This window comes from Danio rerio, chromosome 1 (assembly GCF_052040795.2).
Source record: "Danio rerio strain M-AB ecotype USA chromosome 1, GRCz13ab, whole genome shotgun sequence".
In the NCBI taxonomy this organism is placed as follows: domain Eukaryota; kingdom Metazoa; phylum Chordata; class Actinopteri; order Cypriniformes; family Danionidae; genus Danio; species Danio rerio.
Window position 1 is genome coordinate 4,086,556 of NC_141021.1, and position 23,659 is coordinate 4,110,214.

Here is a 23,659-nt window from a genome sequence, read left to right on the forward strand (position 1 = left end):
GTCTTGATTTGGTTTGCTGAAGGGCTTGAGAAAGGTTTAAGGGTATGTTTGGAAAGGCTGTCTTCGCCATCTGCCAATCTCTCCAACGATTTTGGCTTCCCTGCAAAAAGCCTTAATATAACCCTAACCGCGCAGATCTACACAAGTCCATCAGCACACAGAGAGATCTGGCCAGGGATTCACTTAGCACAATCTAGCCATTACACATAGATCAACAGTGATTATTTGAAGAATTACCACCTGTAGAGCATCAGTGAGGAAGGATATTTGATGGAAACGGCTTTGAAGTGCACTGGGTGTTTCTGCACAATATTAGACACTTGGGGTGGGTTTACTAAAACGGTAGTATCGTGTGCACAAACCAAAATTGCTATAATTCTCATTGTGCATCTACTAATTATGCATTTATTTTACACTTCAGAAAACACTGAGAATCCCACCATACACTAAGCAATGACTTGACAACCATCTAGAGCACCCTAGCAACAAAACCAACAGCCACATTATATACAATATATGGCAACATTCAAACAACCTCAAAGTAATATTGTAGCAACAACTCAAGACAAATTACTGTCTTAAATACCCTAGCAACTGATTCACAATCATCTAATAACACCCTAGCAACCACTCCAACTACCAAGTCAAATGAATTCTCTATTAATGAAGCAAAATATTCTACCACGTTTCTGTCTCAAGGTCACCTAGCAACATTCTGATCACCTCATAGCAACACTTCAGCAACCACTCAGACTACAACATTACACTTAGCAACCGCCATCTAGAGCACCCTAGCAACAAACATTTAACCAACCCCAAAGAAATAATTGAGCAAAAACTCAAAACAAATTACCATATTAAATATCCTAGCAACAGCTAGTAACACCCTAGCAACCACTTAGAACAAACTTCCAACTCAAATTAAGTCTCTATCAACAAAGTAAAACTTTCTACCAACTTTTCAGTGTCAAGGTCACCTAGCAACATTCGGATTTCACTCAGCAACCACACAGAGAATCCTACCAAACACTTAGCAAGAGCCATCTAGAGCACCCTAGCAACAAGATTCCTCAACCAATCTAAAAAAAATAATCAAGCAAAAACCCAAAACAAATTACTGCCTTAAATACCCTAGCAACAGCTAAGAAACCATTTAGTAACACCGTAGCAACCACTCAGAACAAACTGCCCACTCAAATTAATTAACAACTTTTCTGTCTCAAGGTCACCTAGCAACATTCAGAACACCTTATACAGTAGCAATACCTCAGCAACCACTGTATTCTACCATACATTTAGCAACAACAAACAATCTAGAGCACCCTAGCAACAAGACCAACAGCCACATTATATACAATATATGGCAACACGACCATTCAAACAACCTCAAAGTAATATTGTAGCAACAACTCAAGACAAATTACTGTCTTAAATACCCTAGCAACCGATTCACAATCATCTAATAACACCCTAGCAACCACTCCAACTACCAAGTCAAATTAATTCTCTATTAATGAAGCAAAATATTCTACCACGTTTCTGTCTCAAGGTCACCTAGCAACATTCTGATCACCTCATAGCAACACTTCAGCAACCACTCAGACTACTACATTACACTTAGCAACCGCCATCTAGAGCACCCTAGCAACAAACATTTAACTAACCCCAAAGAAATAATTGAGCAAAAACTCAAAACAAATTACCATATTAAATATCATAGCAACAGCTAGTAACACCCTAGCAACCACTTAGAACAAACTTCCAACTCAAATTAATTCTCTATCAACAAAGTAAAACTTTCTACCAACTTTTCAGTGTCAAGGTCACCTAGCAACATTCGGATTTCACTCAGCAACCACACAGAGAATCCTACCAGACACTTAGCAAGAGCCATCTAGAGCACCCTAGCAACAAGATTCCTCAACCAATCTAAAAAAAATAATCAAGCAAAAACCCAAAACAAATTACTGCCTTAAATACCCTAGCAACAGCTAAGAAACCATTTAGTAACACCGTAGCAACCACTCAGAACAAACTGCCCACTCAAATGAATTCTATAACAACTTTTCTGTCTCAAGGTCACCTAGCAACATTCAGAACACCTTATACAGTAGCAATACCTCAGCAACCACTGTATTCTACCATACATTTAGCAACAACAAACAATCTAGAGCACCCTAGCAACAAGACCCCTCAAACAGCCTTTAAATAAATAATTTAGCACAAACTCAAAACAAATTACTGTCTTAAATACCTTAGCAACCACCCAGAACAAACTACCAACTCAAATTGATTATTTATCAACAAAGCAAAACATTCTACCAACTTTTCTGTCTCAAGGTCACCTAGCAACATTCGGATCACCTTAGCAACCACTCAGAGAATCCTACCATATACTTAGCAACAGCCATCTAGAGCACCTTAGCAACATAACCCCTCGACCAACCTCAAAGAAATAATTTAGCAACAACTCAAAATAAAAATACTCTCTTAAATATCCTAACAGATAAGCAATCATCTAATAACACCCTAGCAACCACTCCGATTACCAAGTCAAAATAATTCGCTATTAAGGAAGCAAAATACTCTACCAAAATTTCTTTCTTAAGGTCACCTAGCAACATTCTGATCACCTTATAGTAACACCTCAGCAACCACTCAGACTCCTACATTACACTTAGAAACAGCCATTTAGAGCACATTTAGCTAGCAACAAACATTCAACCAACCCCAAAAACTCAAAACAGATTACTGTCTTAAATATCCTAGCAACATCTAGTAACACCCTAGCAACTACTTAGAACAAACTTCCAACTCAAATTAAGTCTCTATCAACAAAGTAAAACTTTCTACCAACTTTTAAGTGTCAAGGTCACCTAGCAACATTCAGATTTCCCTCAGCAACCACTCAGAGAATCCTACCAGACACTTAGCAATAGCCATCTAGAGCACCCTAGCAACAAGATCCCTCAACCAACCTCAACAAAATAATTTAGGAAAAACTCAAAACGAATTACTGCCTTAAATATCCAAGCAACAGCTAAGCAACCATTTACTAACACCCTAGCAACCACTCAGAACAAACTACCCACCCAAATTAATTTGCTACCACCTTTTCTGTCTCAAGGTCACCTAGCAACATTCGGATTTCACTCAGCAACCACACAGAGAATATTACCATACACTTAGCAACAGCCAATCTAGATCACCCTAACAACAAGACTAATCAAACAACATCAAATAAATAATTGAGCAAAACTCAAAACAAATTACTGTCCTAAATATCCTAGCAACCATCCAGTAACACCCTAGCAACCACTGAGAACAAACTGCCAACTCAAATTAATTCTTCATCAACAAAACATTCAACAAACTTTTCTGTCTCAAGGTTACCTAGCAACAATCTGATCACCTATTAGCAACACCTCAGAAACCACTCACAGACTCCTACCATACATCTAGCAACAGCCATCTAAAGTACCCTAGCAACAAGACTATTCGACCAACCACAAAAAATAATGAAACAAAAAATTATAATAAAAAAATATTCTTAAATATTCCAGCAACAGCTAATAACACCCTAGCAACCACTCAGAACAAATTACCAACTTACATTAATTCTCTATCAACATTTCTGCCTCAAGGTCACCTAGCAACATTTGGATCGCTTTATTGCAACATCTCAGCAACCACTCAAAGTATTCTACCATACACTTAGCAACAACAATCTAGAGCACCCTTGCAACAAGACTAATCAAACAACATCAAATAAATAATTTAGCACAAGCTCAAAACTAATAACCATCTTAAACACCCTAGCTACCATCTAGTAACACCCTAGCAACCACTCAGAACAAAATTCAACTTGAATGAATTCTCTTTTAACAAAACAAAACATTCTACCAACTTTTCTGTCTTAAGGTTACCTAGCATCATTTAAATTATCTTAGCAACCACTCAGGGATTCCTACCTTACACTTAGCTACAACCATCTAGAGCACCATAGTAACAAAACCAATGCACCAACCTCAAATAAATAATTAAGCAAACAACAAATTGCAGTCTTTAATACCGTAGCAACCATCTAGTAACACCTTAGCAACCACTCAGTACAAACTACCCACTTAAACTAATCCTTTATCAACAATGCCAAACATTCTACCTATCCTTCTACCTAAAGTCTATTAAATTTTGAAGGTCCCCTAGCAACATTCTGATCACTTTAGCAACCACTCAGAGAATCCTACCATATACTTAGCAACAGCCATCTAGAGCACCCTAGCAACAAGACCATTAAACCTACCCTCAAACACGTTCCCACTCAGAACAAACATAAACTTGAATGAATGAATTGTCCATTAGCAAAACAAAACATTCAACCAACTTTTGTCACATGGTCACCTAGCAACATTCGAATTACCTTAGCAACCACTCAGGGAATCTTACCTTACACTTAGCAAAAGCAATCTAGAGCACCTTAGCAACAAGACCAGTCAAACAACATCAAATAAATAATTTAGCAAAAACTCAACACAAATGACAATCTTAAATATCCTAGCAACCAATTAATAACACCCTAGCAACCACTCAGAACAAACTTCAACTTGAATGAATTTTCCATTAACAAAACATTCAACCAACTTTTGTGTCTCAAGGTCACCTAGCAACAGCAAAAAAACACCCTAGCAACCACTCAGAACAAACTTCAACTTGAATGAATTCTCCATTAACAAAACAAAACATTCAACCAACTTTTCTGTCTCAAGGTCACCTAGCAACAGCAAAAAAACACCCTAGCAACCACTCAGAACAAAATAACAATGCCCTAGCAACCAAACAGAACATTCTGCATCCAATGAGCCTTAATAATTAATGAATAAACTGTAATAAAAATGTATTCTGGTGTACGCTCACTTTTAAAAAGGTTTCTAAGCAAACTCGCGACCCTTGTTAAGCGTGGCAATGGTTGAATTATACTTCTAATCTCCTAATAACTTCCACCAAACACCCTAAAACAAAATGTCACAGATTTTTTTAGTTTGGATTCTCCCGCTTTGTTGCTCCCTAGTGGCTTCTGTCACCTCAAGACGGTTGGTTGAGTTTCCACCATCGCTCCGTGTCAATCAATTTAGTTGCGGAGCGATTATTTTCAGCCCTGACTGACTGACTGACTGCATGCACAGCAAGCAGGACAGCGAATGAGATACAGCAAAGAGAGAAAAAGCACGGGGCAGAAATAATGGGACAGGGCAACCCGATAGAGAACAGCCCATGTATTTGTCATAAAACCATCTGTCAGTCTTTGTCTTGTCACAGGGGAGGAATGACACCTTCTCCCTGTAGGTGTCTCAATCCCTTAATCATATATGGAGCCAGATAGTGTCACGGCTCCCTATCATGCGCCGGGCCGCATAAGAAAACATGCACCAGCCCAAAGAAAGATTGACATTCCTCTGAGGAATACTATCAGTCTTCGTCCCAAAGCGAATCTTTCTGCTTTGAACTGTCAGGCGCATCGGCGAGAGCTTACGCTAAGGATTGCACAGTGGGTGATATGGCTACCCTGAGTTTGTTTATCACAATATGGGATCCTGGGTGTTTAGCTGGGTGTCAAATTTGAGTTGATAAGACCGTGTTTACTTTTCACACGTACAAATTTTGATCTGAATAACAGACGCCGCATTTATGTCTGCCATAAAGCATGCGGCGCCGTATAAAGCGATTGTAGATTGGCTGTTCAATTGTCAACAAAGTAATACAGCGGCAGAGAACTCTTACAAACTTTGCTTTGTGCCCATAGCCTGAGTTTAAGGCCTCGTGGCACTTTTGCAAATAAATAGAGGCAAACTTTCTGAAGAAGTCGGCGGGCAAAATGCAAAAAGAGTTTCCCGTTGAACTTCTACCTAGTCTGCTGCGCAGCAATTAAAAGCACATTTTGATTGCTCAATTAAACTGGTTGCTTGCTTTATAGGTTTTATAGAGAGATCTATCAAACTCCTCATAAAATAGATGGAGAAGCATCATTTGTAAAAGCCTGTTTTAAAGTTTCAGATGTGATTTCAAACAAATCAGTAATGGGGTGTAATGGAGCACAAACATCGCACAAAAATGTTTTCGGCACAGTGGAGCAGAAGAAGGTAACTTAAAAATATGATTATATATATATATATACAGTTAAAGTCAGAATTATTAGCCCCCCTTTGAATTTTTTCTTCTTTTTTGTAATTTTCCTAAATGATGTTTTACAGAGCAAGGACATTTTTACAGTGTGTCTGATAATATTTTACCTTCTTGAAAAAGTCTTATTTGTTTTATTTCAGCTAAAACAAAAGCAGTTTCTAAATTTTTTAAACACCATTTTAAGGTCAATATTATAAGCAGTTTTTTTTTTCTGATAGTCTACAGAACAAACAATCGTTATACAAAAATCTGGCTAATTACTCTAATGCCGAGTTCAGACTGCACGATTTTCTAAGAGAGTCACAGATGTATTCACACTGCTTGACTATCTGGGCTAGCGTTTCGTTGCTGCTTTGTTTACACTGCAAGATGGATCGGCGACAGGGACTTTCACATTGCATGACTATACTATAGGAAGAATAGCCGACAACTTCGTCCAAACTACGTCTCACAGCCAAAAACGCGTAGTATATCTTTTGTAATTAACTACATAATAAGAAAGAAGCCTTTAATGGGGTAGAACATGTGCATATTTGCTCACCTGGGTTTAAAGGGAAGCCATTTCTCCTCAACACTGATAATAAACTAATTTCTTCCTGTATGAAACGTCAAACAGACACGGTTGCTCCTGAGTCCTGTCAAACCTCCACTAGTTTTTCGTCCATTTCGTGGGTCCAAATAAACCGAAAAAGAGCGCTTTTAACTTCTCCCCCAGCCTCCCGCTGGCCTGCAGCAGGTATACACACACGCCCACGCAAGTGTATGCTGCTTTCTCATTGGCTGTAGGCGATCGCTGATGTTATTTTCAGTCAAAACTCAATTCACACGGTATGATTTGAATCGGCGACAGCTCCAGATATTCAGCACGCCAAATATCTCGCAGGCATCGGCGACTCATCGGCGATTCTCTCAGATCGCGTCTTTGATAGTTCATACTGTGTGATTGTCACTCACGTGCATGAGCACCGATTAGCCTGTGATTTCAGGCATTTGTCGGCGATTTCTCAAAACCTGTCGGCGAGCCAAAATCGGGGCTAAAATCACGCAGTCTGAACTAGGCATAACCTGCCTAGTTACTCTAATTAACCTATGGCTCGTTTCCACTGACTGGTACAGTACTGTACGGTTCAGGTTGGTACGGGTCACCTTTATCAGGCTTGCATTTCCACTAGCAAGGGTACCCTTTTGGTGGGCGTGGTGTATGACAGTTTCAGTCGACGTCATGCTCGCGCGAGAAAATGTCTACAATAAAGCTGCACAGGTCACTCACATATCATATGAAAAGCACTTCTCACAAAACAGACGCTTTACACACATAAATACTTCTGTATAAATGTTTATTACTAACTTTTCTATGAACATGAGTTGATTATAACTGCAGATCAATGACAGTGCGAAATAGCCTACTGTTACGTCTGTAATTCATTCATTCATTTTGATAATCCGGGGTCACCACAGCGGAATGAACCGCCAACTTATCCTGCAAGTTTTTCACGCAGCGGATGCCCTTCCAGCCACAACCCATTTAAGGGAAACATCCACACACACATTCACACACACACTACGGACAATTTACCCTACCCAATTCACCTGTACCGCATGTCTTTGGACTGTGGGGGAAACCGGAGCACCCGGAGGCAACCCACGCGAAGGCAGGGAGAACATGCAAACTCCACACAGAAACACCAACTGAGCCGAGGTTTGAACCAGCGACCCCGTGACCTTCTTGCTGTGAGGCGACAGCACTACCTACTGCGCCACTGCCTCTCTCCACGTCTGTAACTATTTAAAATAAATAAATAAATGAACATATATGAACGCATACAGACACTTACAGTCCCCGATATGTTACCAACTACAGAAAAAGTACACACAGCATACATTTCGTCCTTAATTAGGTTTAAAACAACACAAAGTATAGCCTACAGTCAGCGAAAACCTCTCATCTGTGTCCGTAATCTTCAGCAGCACATGTAGCCTCTGTTAGAGAGTCATTCCATCATTCCCAGTTCATATTAGTCCAAAAGGTGATGATAAAATTAAAACAAGGCAGTTTGTTCACGTTTGCTGAAGAAATAATGTGCTCCTTGGCTTTCCTTTTTTTTCCACGCTCCACTCTCGCATTTGTCCTTTTCATTCTGAATGTGTCATTCTCTCGTTTGTCAGCTTCTCACAGGGTCGGGTTTCCAAAGCTTGTCAATATCCAAGTGCACCTTATTATCATCAGCTCAGGAAGTTAGTTATTTCAGATATAGACGCGCGGCGAGCGCAAGTAATCTCTCGCTGTGTATTTAAAACATGGCAGGTCTTTTGTTTACATTCTGGCTTGTTGCGTAAGCGAATGACGTATCTCTGTAAACCAATAGCATTCAGCTGCGCGTCTAGCTCCGCCTTTTGGTACCCTTTCTTGTGTTTGGGACCCTTTCGAAAGGGTGCTGAAAAAGTGGTATGGTACGGTTTGGTTTGTTACGCCTTTTGACAGTGGAAACGGCCATAAAAGCATACCAAACCGAACCGTACTACTCAGTGGAAATGGGCCACTAGTTAAACAGGCATTTAAATGTCACTTTAAGCTGTATAGAAGTGTCTTGAAGAATATTTAGCCAAATATTACCCTGCTGAAAAATCCAGCTTATACCAGCCTAGGCTGTTTGGCTGGTTTTAGCTGGTTGGCCAGGCTGGTTTTAGAGGGGTTTTGGCCATTTCCAGGCTGGTTTCCAGCCATTTTCAGCCTGGTTTTAGCTGGTCAGGCTGGAAAATGACCAGCTAAATCCAGCTAAAACCAGCTTGACCAGCCTGGTTTAAGCTGGACATAGCTGGTTTTCGCTGGGCTCCCAGACTGGCTAAGCTGGTTTTAGCTGGTCATCTCCCAGCCTGACCAGCTAAGACCAGGCTGGAAATGGCTGGAAACCAGCCTGGAAATGGCCAAAACCCCTCCAGCCTAGGCTGGTTTAAGCTTTTTTTAAGCAAGGTATTTACAGTCATCATGGCATAGGTAAAATAAATCAGTTATTAGAAATGAGTTATTAAAACTATTATATTATGTTTATAAACGTGTTGAAAAGAAAATCTCTCCGTTAAACAGCAATTGGGGGAAAATTAAACAGGGGGGCTAATAATTCTGACTATAAAAACATGCACTATAGGGGAATTGGATGAACTAAATTGTCCGTATGAGTGTGTGTTTGTGAATGGGAGTGTGTATGGATGTTTCCCAGTACTTGTTGCAACTGGAAAGACATATGCTTCATGGATAAGTTATAAGTTACATATGCTGGATAAGTTAGCGGTTTATTCCACTTCTGAAACAGAAACTAAGCCGAAGGAAAATTAACGAATGAAGCTTTAATTTACAGTAAGCTGCAGTGATTATAACAACACTATTTATTCAGCACTCATGCATACAAAAACAAAAGATGAAAAAAATCTGTACAAATATGTGAACATTCACAGCTCCTGATCAGTAATGCACAAACTAAATATCCCAGATGAGGAATCTATAAGCATCTCCACCACTATAAAGCATGAATAAGTCTATTATCTAAAATACTAATATCAGCTTACAAGGTATAAAAACAGCACATATATTCTGCTGGTTCTCCGGTACCTTTCTGCCTGTGTAACTTGCGATTCTGACCTTTGCTCAGGTAGCTAGAGGCAAAAATCGTCTGGACGGAAGCCCGGATCCTGGACAAAACACTGACCTTATTTCTGCAGCATGTGCATATTCACGGTGGACCGCTCTCCTGTGCACTTAGCAAAGCAAATATCAGCGACCGGTGCAAATTAAGGGACAGGGTTATAAAATGAAGTTTTTCCCACCCTTGAACTTCTTGTATGTCTCCCGGCGATCAGGTTGGCATCTTGTAGGCCAGAACGAGGGATGAAAGTGCAAGTGATCTAGTTATGAATTCTGATATATATATATATATATATATATATATATATATATATATATATATATATATATATATATATATATATATATATACATGCCTTTCACAATATCTATTTTATACAGGGACAATGTACAACATAGCTATAAAGCTAATTTACATCTGTTGTCCCTGGGCAGGAAGTTGTAAAAAATTCAACAATAAAACATAATACAATATACACTTACAGTACAATAAATACATCGTTGTCAATAAAACTGCATATTTGATTTTGTTTAAGCCAAATTTTAAGAACAATTTTAAAATGATTAAAATTAGTACTCTCTCTGATATACACAGGCATTTTATTCCATCGTTCTGCTGCTCTGACTGAAAAAACAGATTGTCCAAAAGCAGTTCTGTTTTTTGTTGTACAATATGTTGCACCAAAATATATTGTGATATATAAACAATATTAATATATATATATATATATATATATATATATATATATATATATATATATATATGTATATATATATATATATATATATATAATGCTTTCATATTGTCTTTCTGACATATATATATATATATATATATATATATATATATATATATATATATATATATATATATATATATATATATATATATATATACAGTTGAAGTCAGAATTATTAGCCCCCCTGAATTATTAGCACCCCTGTTTATTTTTTTCCCCAATTTCTGTTTAAGAAGATTTCTTCAACACATTTCTAAACATAATAGTTTTAATAAGTCATCTCCAATAACAGATTTCTTTTATCTTTTCCATGATGACAGTAAATAATATTTTATTAGATATTTTTCAAGACACTTCAATACCGCTTAGTGACATTTAAAGGCTTAACTAGGTTAATTAGGGTAACTATGCAGGTTAGGATAATTGGTCAAGTTATTGTATAATGATGGCTTGTTCTGTAGACTGTAGATCTGTGTTCTGTAGATCAGGAAAAAATATAGCTTAAAGGGGCTAATAATTTTGTCCTTAAAATGGCTTTTAAAAAAATCTAAACCACTTTTATTGTAGCCGAAATAAAACATGTAAGATTTTTTCCAGAAGAAAAAATATTATCAGACATACAGTGAAAATTTCCTTGCTCTGTTAAACATCATTTGGGAAGTATTTAAAAAAGAAATTAAAAATCAAAGGGGGGCTAATAATTCTGACTTCAACTGTATATATATATATGTCAGAAAGACAATATGAAAGACAATATATATATATATATATATATATATATATATATATATATATATATATATATATATATATATATATATAAAGAGAGAGAGAGAGAGGTTTAAAAATTGCTCTTAAATCCAGTGTTGTGTTTATTCGGCTGTATAGTGCGATGTCACACAAAGCAGCTTCCGGGTCCATTTATGTAACTCAATTTAATTAATCTTTTTTTGTATAGCGCTTTTACAATGTAGATTTTGTCAAAGCAGCGTAACAGAAGATTATGGTGAATTGAAACAGTGTCAGTCAATTTTATAAACCGTATGGGGAGACTCAACAAATGGTAATAATAAATGTTTCGAAGCAATGTAATACTTTCAAAAATCACGATCACATTATACACACACGTTCATTTTAATATGTGATATGACTAAACGTGGTCGTAAATGAATATTTTCTCAATTCAAATAGATTTCCTTCGGGTGCTCCCCCAGTCCAAAGACATCCGCTATGGGTTAATTAAAATGGCCGTAGTGTTTTAGTTTTAGGTGAATGTATGGGTGTTTTCCAGTACAGGGTTGCAGCTGGAAGGGCATCCGCTGCATAAAACACATGCTGGAATAGTTGGTGGTTCATTCCGCTGTGGCGATTATTAAATGGACTAAGCTGAAAGAAATGAGATGAATGATTCATCTAATCAGTGGAATAACAACAACAAAACCAACAATCATTGGATGAATGAATGATGCATTAGTAATTGTTGAACTATGATTAAGAAATGCTCTACAAAAACTGTTCATAACTAATTCGTAATTTAACATTAAAGTGTGACCAAATCAATCAAATAAATAGAAATTTAAATATTTAAATTAAAGCTACAATTAATAAATAGATTTCCAAAAAAAAAAAAAAAAAAAAAAATATATATATATATATATATATATATATATATATATATAATCAAAATGTAACGTTATGCATGGATGTCGATTTGCATGCAGAGCTTACCACTGACCCAAATTATATTAATTCCCCAACACTGATTCTAAAGGCCGATGAAAAAATGTGTTTACTTGTGCATGAAATCCATTTCAAACAACATTTACCAAAACAGCAAGAGGCTTGTGGTCTTGTCAGAAGTCGTCCGTGTAAAGCGGAAATCTCAGTATAACATCCTGGTACATAATTGGCATGTTTACCTATATAACACATCTAAACATGTCAGAATCTTCCCGTGTTTCCTACATTCCTCAGCAGATGAAGCAGATTTAGAGCATCACGGTGTATCAGTAAATCATTTCACTTCTCACATTATGGTGTGATTGAGCTATCCACCAACAGAACGAACAGTTCTAATGTGTACACGGAGATAAAACATTTAATCCTGAACTCTTTTATGCATGCAAACACTTCTAATATGGTTAGAAAATGCTGTTTATGTTTGCCTCGTAGCTGTTGGAATCAAATGAACGCACCCTCTTGTGAACTCCCATTTAAACGAATGCAACATCAATGTGAATAATTCAATGATGGAAAAAAAAATCCGCACTGATAAAATGATGATTAACGGTTATCCTGTGCTGCGAGGCCTAGGGTGAGGAGGACAATCATCTTGTCTGTTCGTTTCCTTCAGCGCTAATTTGCATTTTAATTCACCCCTGCGTTCGCTCATTCTCGTTTATGCTAATCGTCTCCTAACCCAAGTGGCAGCCATTTTTACTCATCACAAGAGTCATTCAGGTATATTTGCATGCGGCTTTTTGTGAAGGAGTCATCTCTTAAGTGGCATTTCCAGTAATAGCTGGCCTCTCGTCTCGTCAGTGGAGTCACCAAACACACATGCTAAAGATGCTATGCTAATGATTGAGTTCTCTTGCTGTGTCGTGGGAATGACAATCAGTTCAGACTGTAAGTGGGAAGTTTGGGAACCCTATAAGACTTGCTTTAAAAGACACAATAAACCTAAGCATTTAAATGTTGTCATCATTTATTCACCTTTGTTCATTCATCTGTTTTCTACCAATGATTTCAATGCCTACTGGTTTCCAACATTATTCAAAGTATCCCCTGCTAAAAAATCCAGCTTAAACCAGCCTAGGATGGTTGGCTGGTTTTAGCTGGACAACCAAGCTGGTTTTAGAGGGGTTTTAAAACCTGAACCACACTGTTCCAGTTACTGAACCACACTGTTCCAGTTACTATGACCATTTATGTGAAGCTGCTTTGACACAATCTACATTGTAAAAGCGCTATACAAATAAAGCTGAATTGAATTGAATTGAAGTTTTGGCCACTTCCAGGCTGGTTTCCAGCCATTTCCAGCTATGTCCAGCTTAAACCAGGATAGTCAAACTGGTTTTAGATGGTTTTAGCTGGTCACTTTTCAGCCTGACCAGCTAAGATCAGGCTGGAAATGGCTGGAAACCAGCCTGGAAATGGCCAAAACCCCTCTACTACCAGGCTGGTCAACCAAATAAAAGATCATTCAGACTCACATAATAAATAATACAAAATAATCAATGATTTCTTGTGTGGCCCGGTACCAGTTGATCCATGGCCTGGTGTTTGAGGACCACTGGTTTAGATAACTGAATATTCAATAAAAATGAAAAAGGGGGGAAATATTACTAATAAATATTTTAAAAACAAAACAATCTTTTGTATGCAAAACTATTCTAAACTACAAAAAGAGGGAAAAACATATTTTGAAACAAATTATTGTTCTGAAGCTTCAAGGTCTTTATGTTTTTAAAGTACAGATTAGGGGATGATGACATGACATGTTAAACATTTAAACAATTCTTCAAATTCTTTCAAAATTCAGGATAATTTATTTCTAATAACAAGCGGCAAATATTCTAAAATATTTGATAAAATTTCCATAATTCAAAAAAAATTATATATATATATATATATATATATATATATATATATATATATATATATATATATATATATATATATATATATATATATATATATATATATATATATAAACACCACCGAAATCGCATACTTCCATACTATATAGTACGTATATAAAAACAGTACGCGAGCTGGGTAGCATGTCTGAATTGATGGAATTCAAAAAACAGTATGTGAGAAATTCCAGAATGACCTACTACTTCTCGCGAGATTCTGAAGTGTGCATCCGTTGATACCTTACTTTTCTAACAGCAACATAGTTTACATTTCAGATTTCAGATAAAGCCACTGTTTCAGTGAATCAAAATTGATATTTCGGCCTAAAATAAATGACTCATTGATTTACTTATGAAGACAGTTGCTTGTCACCACCTACTGGTGTAAAATCAAATTACAGCAACTAATCCAAAAAAAAAATAACTACTTAAATTTATTATTAAAGGGACAGTTCACGCAAAAATAAAAATTCTGTCATCATTTACTTACCCTACACATGTTCAAAACCAACAAAACAGCAGGTATTTTGAAGAATGTTGGAAACCTGTAACCATTAACTGCAACCAAGCTGTTGGATTTTCCTACTATGGATGCCAGTGGTTACAGTTTTTCCAACATTTTCCAAAATATATTTGTTTGTGTTCACAATTATGAAATGAAAACCAATCTCAAACTGGTTTGAAACAAGTCAACTGTGAGTAAATAAAAATAGAAATGATTGTTTTGTGTGAACTATCCCTTTTACTCATCACATCTTTGCCTAAATCCTTTGAATAATATTTTGCCAATAGCAATCTGCACTTCATCTGAAGTAAGCTTTAAACCTTCTGCTTTCATTTCTCCCTTTTATTTTAAATGTGTGACAAATGCTGACTTTCCTACTTGGATGCACCGTCATGAGGCGGCAGTTTTATTTCTGCTGAGTGTGTATCCCCTGCTGATTAGCGAACAGTTGTTTATTTGCAGACGTTTGCTGATGCATCCACCTGTTTCATTAGACGGCCACAATCTGGCCAAAGCTCTCCCTCAGTCCCTTATACATCAATATATTATACCTTCCTCCCGGCTTTTAAAGCAAGATGCTCCGCCGCGCTGGAGGAACAGTGATTAACACTCCAGAGCAGCAGCCTATCCAGCAAAACACAAGATTATTTGCAGTAATTCCCCAGTTCTGCTGAGGGAGCGCCGGAGCGAACAATTCTCTTATCAGCCTTTGAAGGAGTGTGTGGATCTGCTAACTCACCCCCGAATCTCACGGTGTGTGAAAGACTTCATCAGACACTTGTTTCGGGACTGGAATGGAATTGGTCCCCAAATTTCTCTCGCAGCGTCTGTGTCAGAGCTGATCAGCCTTAGATTGTCGTCATGGAAAAAAAAATCTCTTGACATTTTCAGGCGGTAACTGAGAAGTGCAAGACATCACTGAGAAAACAATAACATTTAATACACGTCTGTCTGTAATACTTGACTCTGATTGGTCAGTTGCAGCATTCCTAGGTGAGTTATTCCAAGATAACAACTACCGAATCTAATAATCTGATCCACGTACCTCAAATCATCTTAACTGTCAGCGGACACTTTCACATCCATACTGACATGGGTTGGACAAAGGAAACGTCTGGTTTAAGAGCACAGTAATTCATTAGTATGGTTTAGGGCTTCCTTTTGTGGCCAATAGCACATCAATTTATCATCAATGACAAATATAAGTCCTGCACAGTGGCCAGAGGGATTTAGAGCCATTCTTCTTGCAGAATAATCTCCAGGTCACTACATGATGCTGGTGAAGGACAACCTTTCCTCACTCGCTTCTCCAAAACACCCCCAAAGTGGCTCAAAAAGATTTAGATCGGGTTACTGTGCAGGCCACTGGAGATGCTCAACTTCACTTTTATGCTCATCAAACATCTCTGCCTTCAGGACACAATATTTGAACCATAGAGTGCACGTGGTCCTCCAAAATGGTTTGGTAGTCCTCAGCAGGCACAAGTATTGAGCCGAGGGAATGCCATGATATTGCATCTCAAACCATCACTGATTCACCCCATGCTTCACTCCAGGCATGCAACAGTCAGGGTGATATGCTTCTTTGGGGCTTCTCTACACCATAACTTTCCCACACGCGGGAAAGGCAGTGAAGGTAGACTCATCCGAGTTGAGCATTATTGTGCATTAACAACCACCTGGATGTACTTTATGCTTTACTTAAACATTAACCAAGCATCAGAACCACTGCAAATTTACATACAAGTTGTTGTTGTGAGTTTGTGATATTGCCTGATTTTCTTCACCATAACCGGTTCTTTTGACTCCTTTTACCGTAATTTTGAGGTCATTGTACTATACAAAACATTATTTAATTTTCAGAAAGTCATACCCTTATAGAGGATGAGGGTGAGGAGCTCTGCCACCCGAGAGGAACTTGGAGTAGAGCCACTGCTCCTCCACATCGAGAGAAGTCAGCTGAGGTGGCTCGGGCATCTGTTTTGGATGCCTTCTGGACGCCTACCATGGGAGGGGGAAGAACCAGGATATGCTGGAGGAAGTGTCTGGGGAAAGCAAAATCTGGGGTTCTCTCCCAAGACTGCTGCCCCTGGGACCCAAACCCGGAAAAGCAGACGAAAATGAAATTAATGGCTGTTTCTCAATTTGGTTCTTCATCGGTCTTGCGTCCTCGTGTTCTCGTGCAACGTCATCATCAGCTGCCTAAGTTCAGTTCCAATACTCAAGACCGCAAGTACGGAGGACACGTGAAACTTCCCGGATGTGTTCTTGATATCGAGGACGCACTGATGCAGACTTGAGCACCGAACTTGCTCTGGAAGTGACAGAAGTCATTGCGACTGGAGGTGGGAAGCGCCTATTTATAATGTTTTTATGCAGAGTATATATTTTGAAAAGGGGAAAAACAGTAAATCGTTGTGAATGCTGCACTGGTTAAATAATTTACCATTTAAAATTCGTGAAGGTCACGTGACCATCAGGAAGAACGCAGCATCTCATTTCTCAAAGGACGCGTTCTCTGTCCCTGTGGTCTCCTGAGTTCGTTCTTCTGAGGACACCTGGCAAGACCGGTCTCTAGAAGAATGCAAGTCCGTTCTCTGCGTTCTTGGAATTGAGAAACAGCCAATGAAATGCCCTATTAAGTAGGAGTCATCCTAAAAACCAGCGAACAACATTTCAGAAACCACCCTGAACACGCAACCGTTTGAGCTGCAAATGACACTGCCTTAACAATGACGCCATTGAATTATTTGCAGATCAGGTTGTCATGTTTCTCATGTTTTGGCAATTTGTCTACAAAGAAAAGTTTGACTTAAGTACAAATAGCAGAATTTCAAGAGTACACACTTAGCTGATGATTGGTAATAAGCTAGTTTGGCATGCTGTCCCGGGAGAGAGCCCCGAGCTCATGAGAATCTCGAGCCCAGAGCTCCCTCCCGTTGCAGGGCGATAGAGGAGTTTGAGCTCGGCTAGATCTCGAGAACGCCCCCCTCCCTCCTGCTGCGTAAGGATTGCTAAGTTGATGTGTTGCTGACAGAATTGAATTTGGTGCTAATTTGGTTTAGTCAATTTACTTAAGTCTCATGTTTTTGGAAGTGTGGGAGGAAACCGGAGGACCCGAGGAAAACCCACACAAGCACGGGAAGAACATGAACTCCACACGAACATGTTGTCCGCTTGGGTAGATACCCGAACCGGAGGCATTTTTGCTGTGAGGCCGCAGTGCTAGCCACTGGGCCGCCGTGCTGCCCTTTAAAAAAAGAGGAGGAGAAGGGGTGGAAGGAGGGATCCTTCAAGACGAAGATGACTAAAGGTAAGATGTTTGGTTATTTTACTGGGTTAGGAATAGTCTGATTGGTGGTTCGTACATTAGCTTGACTCGGGGCCAGCCGTGTCAATCATAAGCACGTGATGCTCTCGAAATTAGTTTATGAATAAACTTCACTTATATTGCACAGAATCAAAGCTCAAGTTACTCTCAACACCACTCATGCGTTTCCTCCTAAAGGAAATGCAAATGCAGTTCAGCATGTGTAAACGAAAACGAAAAGGTAACATAATCTCTCAGAGCACAGGACAAAGAGATTAAGCACATTTGAGGAAACCTCCACTTGTTTCTCAAGACTTGTTTGCTAACAGCTATCCTCCGTTGAATTCGATTGACTTGATCAGTTCTGCATCGCTGAAACGTGAGGAAGCGCAGTAAGTGTTTCCAACAGCTGCCCGAGCACCAAGACAAAACAAACACGCAGCCAGACAACCAATACCAACATCCGAACACAGGCCGAATCACAAAGACATCGGCCTCTCAGGTGTGCGCTTCTTCAGATTGTGTCCTTTGATGCTGCAGCCGTTTGCCTGTTTAATATTCCACTCAGTTGCTCTCGGAAGACCCGGTGCTTGAGGGACATCACAATGTAGGAGTGTGTTAACATTTCAGGGAGCTGCTAGAAAGAATATAGAGGAGTGATTGAGTGATAAAAACAGACAGATCAAGAGAGAATATATGGCTAACTCCCTTCCTTTTTTATTCCTAATAAATTTTCCCAACGACACTTTGATTTTTCCGGCTCACAATAATCCCCTCTAAGCAACTGTCGTGAAGGCGAGGACGTATAAAGAGGAAAATGTTATTGCTCAGGAGGTTTATTGGGGTTACCGGTTTCACGTAGGAATAATTCAGTCAGGAATGAGAATCGTGTCAGTGTTTATTCACCTTCACGCTGCTCTGAAATAAAATGTTTTCTGTCGTGACAAAAGTTTTGAAGAATAGCTGAGGTCTAAAACAACAACAGCAAAAAGCTCATGCAACTTGAATGACTGCAGACTTTTCACTATGGACTGATGCTTAAAATTTGGCATTATTTTCACTAAAATAAGAGAAATAGATGGGTTTGGAACTTTATTGAATTGATTCAGCTGATCTCCGGGTCTGGTGTGAGCACTTTTGCTACCTTCTAGTGGTGCGCGGAGAAATTATGTCATGTACATGCTACACACATTTCAAAATTTATTAAAAGTGATGTATATAATATGCCATATATGACATTTAGCCTATATTTCTGAGGTAATCTGCCACTTTTATTAACTGTGCAGAGTTGTAGCTGCTTTACTTGGCCTACTACGCTACTGTATTTCAATACTGCTCATTTTGGTGGTACTTGGAGAGACAATTCTTTTCTGAGGTGGTACTTGATAAAAAAGTTCGAGAACCACTGGCTTACACCATTGAATCAAATTAGACCATTAGCATCTTGCTCAAAAATAACCAAATAGTTTTAATAATTTTCTTATTTACAGTTTGACTATTCTGTTGTTAAATTGTGTGACTATTGGCCTATTATAAGTTAGTATTTTTGAGGTCAATACATATAGGAACTGAAAGGCAAAGGCCTCTAGATTACGCTTATTTGACAAAAAAAATAAAAAATAAAATAAATAAATAAATAAATAAATATATATATATATAATCATGCCTATATATATATGATCATGCCTAATGATTTCATTGGGACTTTAAGGTCTGACTTTGCTGAGACAAAAGTCTTGCTACTTAACAGAAATAGTGTCCAGTATAGAATATAAAGTCATGGTGCAGTGGAGACAGAATTAATATTGTGTCTGACTCCATCATGAGCTTGGAGGACTGCATCCATACATCTCTGACATGACTCAAATCACTGATTAATAAAGTCATCTGGAATGGCAAACAAAGCGTTCTTGCAGGACTCCCAGAGTTCATCAAGATCCTTTGGGTTCATCTTCAATGCCTCCTTCTCCATCTTACCCCAGACATGCTCAACAATATTCATGTCTGGTGACTGGGCTGGCCAATGCTGGAGCACCTTGACCTTTTTTGCTTTCAGGAACTTTGATGTAGTATGAGAAGGAGCGCTATCCTGCTGGAGAATTCACCCTCTCCTGTGGTTTGTAATGTAATGGGCAGCACAAATGTCTTGATACCTCCTGCTATGTTCACACCAGACGCTGAACGCATCGATAAATCATGCTATTCACGTGTAAATAGCCGCGTGAACATTGGAGTTTACTCGCTTCATTCTTGTGTCAAACTACGCTTCATTCGTGCATCAAATCCGCTTCATTCATGGGTCAAATTTACTTCAGAACAGACACAAATTCAGCAGTGCTTCTGTCTGCCCGGTAACTCTAGCTTTGTTGCTAAATGGCTAACATGGATTTTATCAATAAAATAACTGTGTTTATGTCCTTTTTGAAGGCTGAAAAACAGCGTTGATACTGTATGTTTAGGGCCGTGGCCAAGTCCTCTAGATCCTTTTTAGAGGTGTATCCAGTTCTGTGAGCTTATAAACTCCTTCAGAAACTTAACCAGGATGATGAAGGCTTTTAGCTGTGCTTCAGCCCAGTTTGATGACTTGTCAGTGTCGGCTGGAGGTTTTCCCCGGGACACCAACAACAGGTTCTACGTTACAATCACGCCCCCACAAGAGCAAGCACCTGATTGGTTAGCGCGGCGCAAATGTCCGCTTAAGTTCAGATTTTTGAACTCGAGCAATTCGCCTGAAACACACGTTGCGTGCACAAAACACTAAACTCACGGCACGCCATTCGCGCATATTGCACCATTCGCACTGTGCCATTCAGGCAATTCGCGTCATTCGCGCCACGCCATTCGTGTGTATCGCGATGTAGGATGTCTATTCGCGCGTTTGCATTGACCTAACATGTAAATCACTCGCGCTGTTGATGTAAATCACCGGCTGTTGATGTTGTCATCCACTCTGCAGATCTCTCGCACGCCCCCATACTGAATGTAACCCCAAACCATGATGTTTCCTTCACCAAACTTGACTGATTTCAATGAGAATCTTCAATGAGATCTTTTCCAAATGATCAACTAGAAGTCAAGTTATTATTTGTTGCTCTTACAACTGGGATCAACCACAAGACTTTTGTCAGGTAGTGTATTTCATACTTTACTCTTCGGTCAAATTACTGGCACAGCAAGTTTCTATTCGTGTCAGACCAGTTAAATTGCAGTATACGTGTTTAAAACCAGTGTATAAAAGTAACACTGATTAAATACTCTCAGTCTGCACTAGAAAAAAAAATCCAGAGCATTTGCAGAGATGTCCATTTAGACCTATGGAATGGAGTTGCCATAGCTCTTTTAGATATATCACACCTAGGCTTTCTTGATAAACGTGTAGATAGCGAGCGAGCACGCACGCACAGTCGATAATGCAGTAAGCGTTTGGGCACCGTCCATTAAATAGCAGTTAATTACCCAGCGCCGGAGATGAAAGCCTCATTTGTGGAACGGCCTCCTTCTAGCACTGATGAAACGGTTCTTCAGGATCACACATACGCGTGCCCCTTTTTGGCATATGCTGGACACGTGCAGCATCCTAACCACACACTTCAATCACAGGTACATTTTGCAACAATCGTAATGCGTCCATAACAGAGAGAGGGGGGGGGTGTTTATATATAGAACTGCTGAATAATTCATGAGCCTTCATTACTGTTATCGACCACTTCCCATGTCCTCTCGCGCGGCCAAACCTAACAGATAATGTCTTCCTCTGATAGAGCGGTGATTGATATAAGTGTAGGCTTGCTTCCCCGAACGGGACGGCGAAGGTTTGCTGCTCTTCCCACTTCTTTGTTTTCTTCGCACACGCTCAAATTCACTCTGCTCCATTGCATCCCAAGCAGGCGTATTAGTAATCCATCAATGCTATTTCCAGTCCGTGGCTCTCGCTGGCTGGCAGGGAGGAAAAAGGATTGGAGGAGAGACCTTGGATGCAGACAGTCCTTCAGCTTGCCATGGTGGCAAAATAATCACACAAAGGTGTCTGTGTGTCCCTTGCCTGGACTTCTGGAAAAACGCGGGATGTGAGAGGGAGAGATAAAGAAGGTAAACAAAGGCGGTGACATACGCACTCGCTTCCTGGGAGACTCTGCCACATAATATAGCCATGTCACGGGTTTGCGTGCAAGTCCGGATTGGGGTTGGAGTACACAGTCATGCGGGTGGATGATGTTTGTTTGCTGTTTTGGACTGCAGCTTGCCCTACGGATGCCAAGCAGGCAGTGTATTGTAGTTTGGCTGGAATTGGAAGGAGTGGGACTGAAAGAAAGAGAGAGAGCTGGGTTGTGTTCAGAATAGCATACTAGTATGGAGCTCACACTATTTCTGGTACAACTTCTGGCGACTTGTCAGAGCAGGTCTTTCATTTTCAAGGTGACAAATATCAAATCAATCAATCAATCAATCAATCAATCAATCAATCAATCAATCAATCAATCAATCAATCAATCAATCAATCAATCAATCAGTCAATCAATCCACTGATTGCACAATAGAAATTCATTCATTCATTTTCCTTCAGCTTAGTCTCTGTTTCAGAGGTTGCCACAGCGGAATGAGCCGTCCACTATTCTGGCATATGTTTTACACACCCATACACACTAATTCACACACACACACACACACACACACACACACACACACACACACACACACACACACACACACACACACACACACATACAGATTTTTGTTTTTGAAAAGTGGGCACATTACATAGGTTAACATTCGTTTTATACAGTCCAGACCATATATTATATTACCCTCACCCCACTCCTAAACCCAACCATCACAGGAGACAGTGTGCAGCTTTACTCTCTGATTAAACTCATTCTGTGGGATTTATAAGCATTTTGAGAAGTGAGGACGTCACATATGTCCTCATATTTCACCTCCTTTAGGTAATACCTTTGTCATACCTATGTCATCATACAGATTTGTTTCCTGATATGTCACAAAAACACATACACACACACAGTCATACACTATCCGTAGTGTATGATCGTGTTTGTGTTTAGTTCTTACAATTCATCTATAGCACACATCTTTGGATTGTGGGGCAAACCGGAGCACCTGGAGGAAACCCACGCCAACACGGGGAGAACATGCAAACTCCACACAGAAATGCCAACTAATCCAGCCAGGACTCGAACCAGCGACCTTCTTGCTGGAGGTGACAGTGCTAACAACTGAGCCAAAATATTAATGATAAATATAAATAATATAACATAATATCATGCATTATATCAAAGTAATTAATACATTATTAAATAATAATAATAATTTTGCCTTAATCAGATAGGACAGTATTTAGACAGGAAGCGAAGATGGGGAAAGAGAGAGAGGCGTAGGGAAATGTCCTCGAGCTGAGATTCGAACTCAGGACGCTCTGACATGCTACTGCACCATATGTCAGCGCACTAACCACTAGGCTATTGCGCTGACATATTTATACATTTTTAAAAAGTATATAAAGTGTAAATAGAAAACAAAGGCTAAGCACTAATACAAATGACAAAAAGCACATTATAAACATTACAAAAACAAACTGATGACTGACAATATAAATAGAACAGTTTGTTTAATATATTAATGAATCAC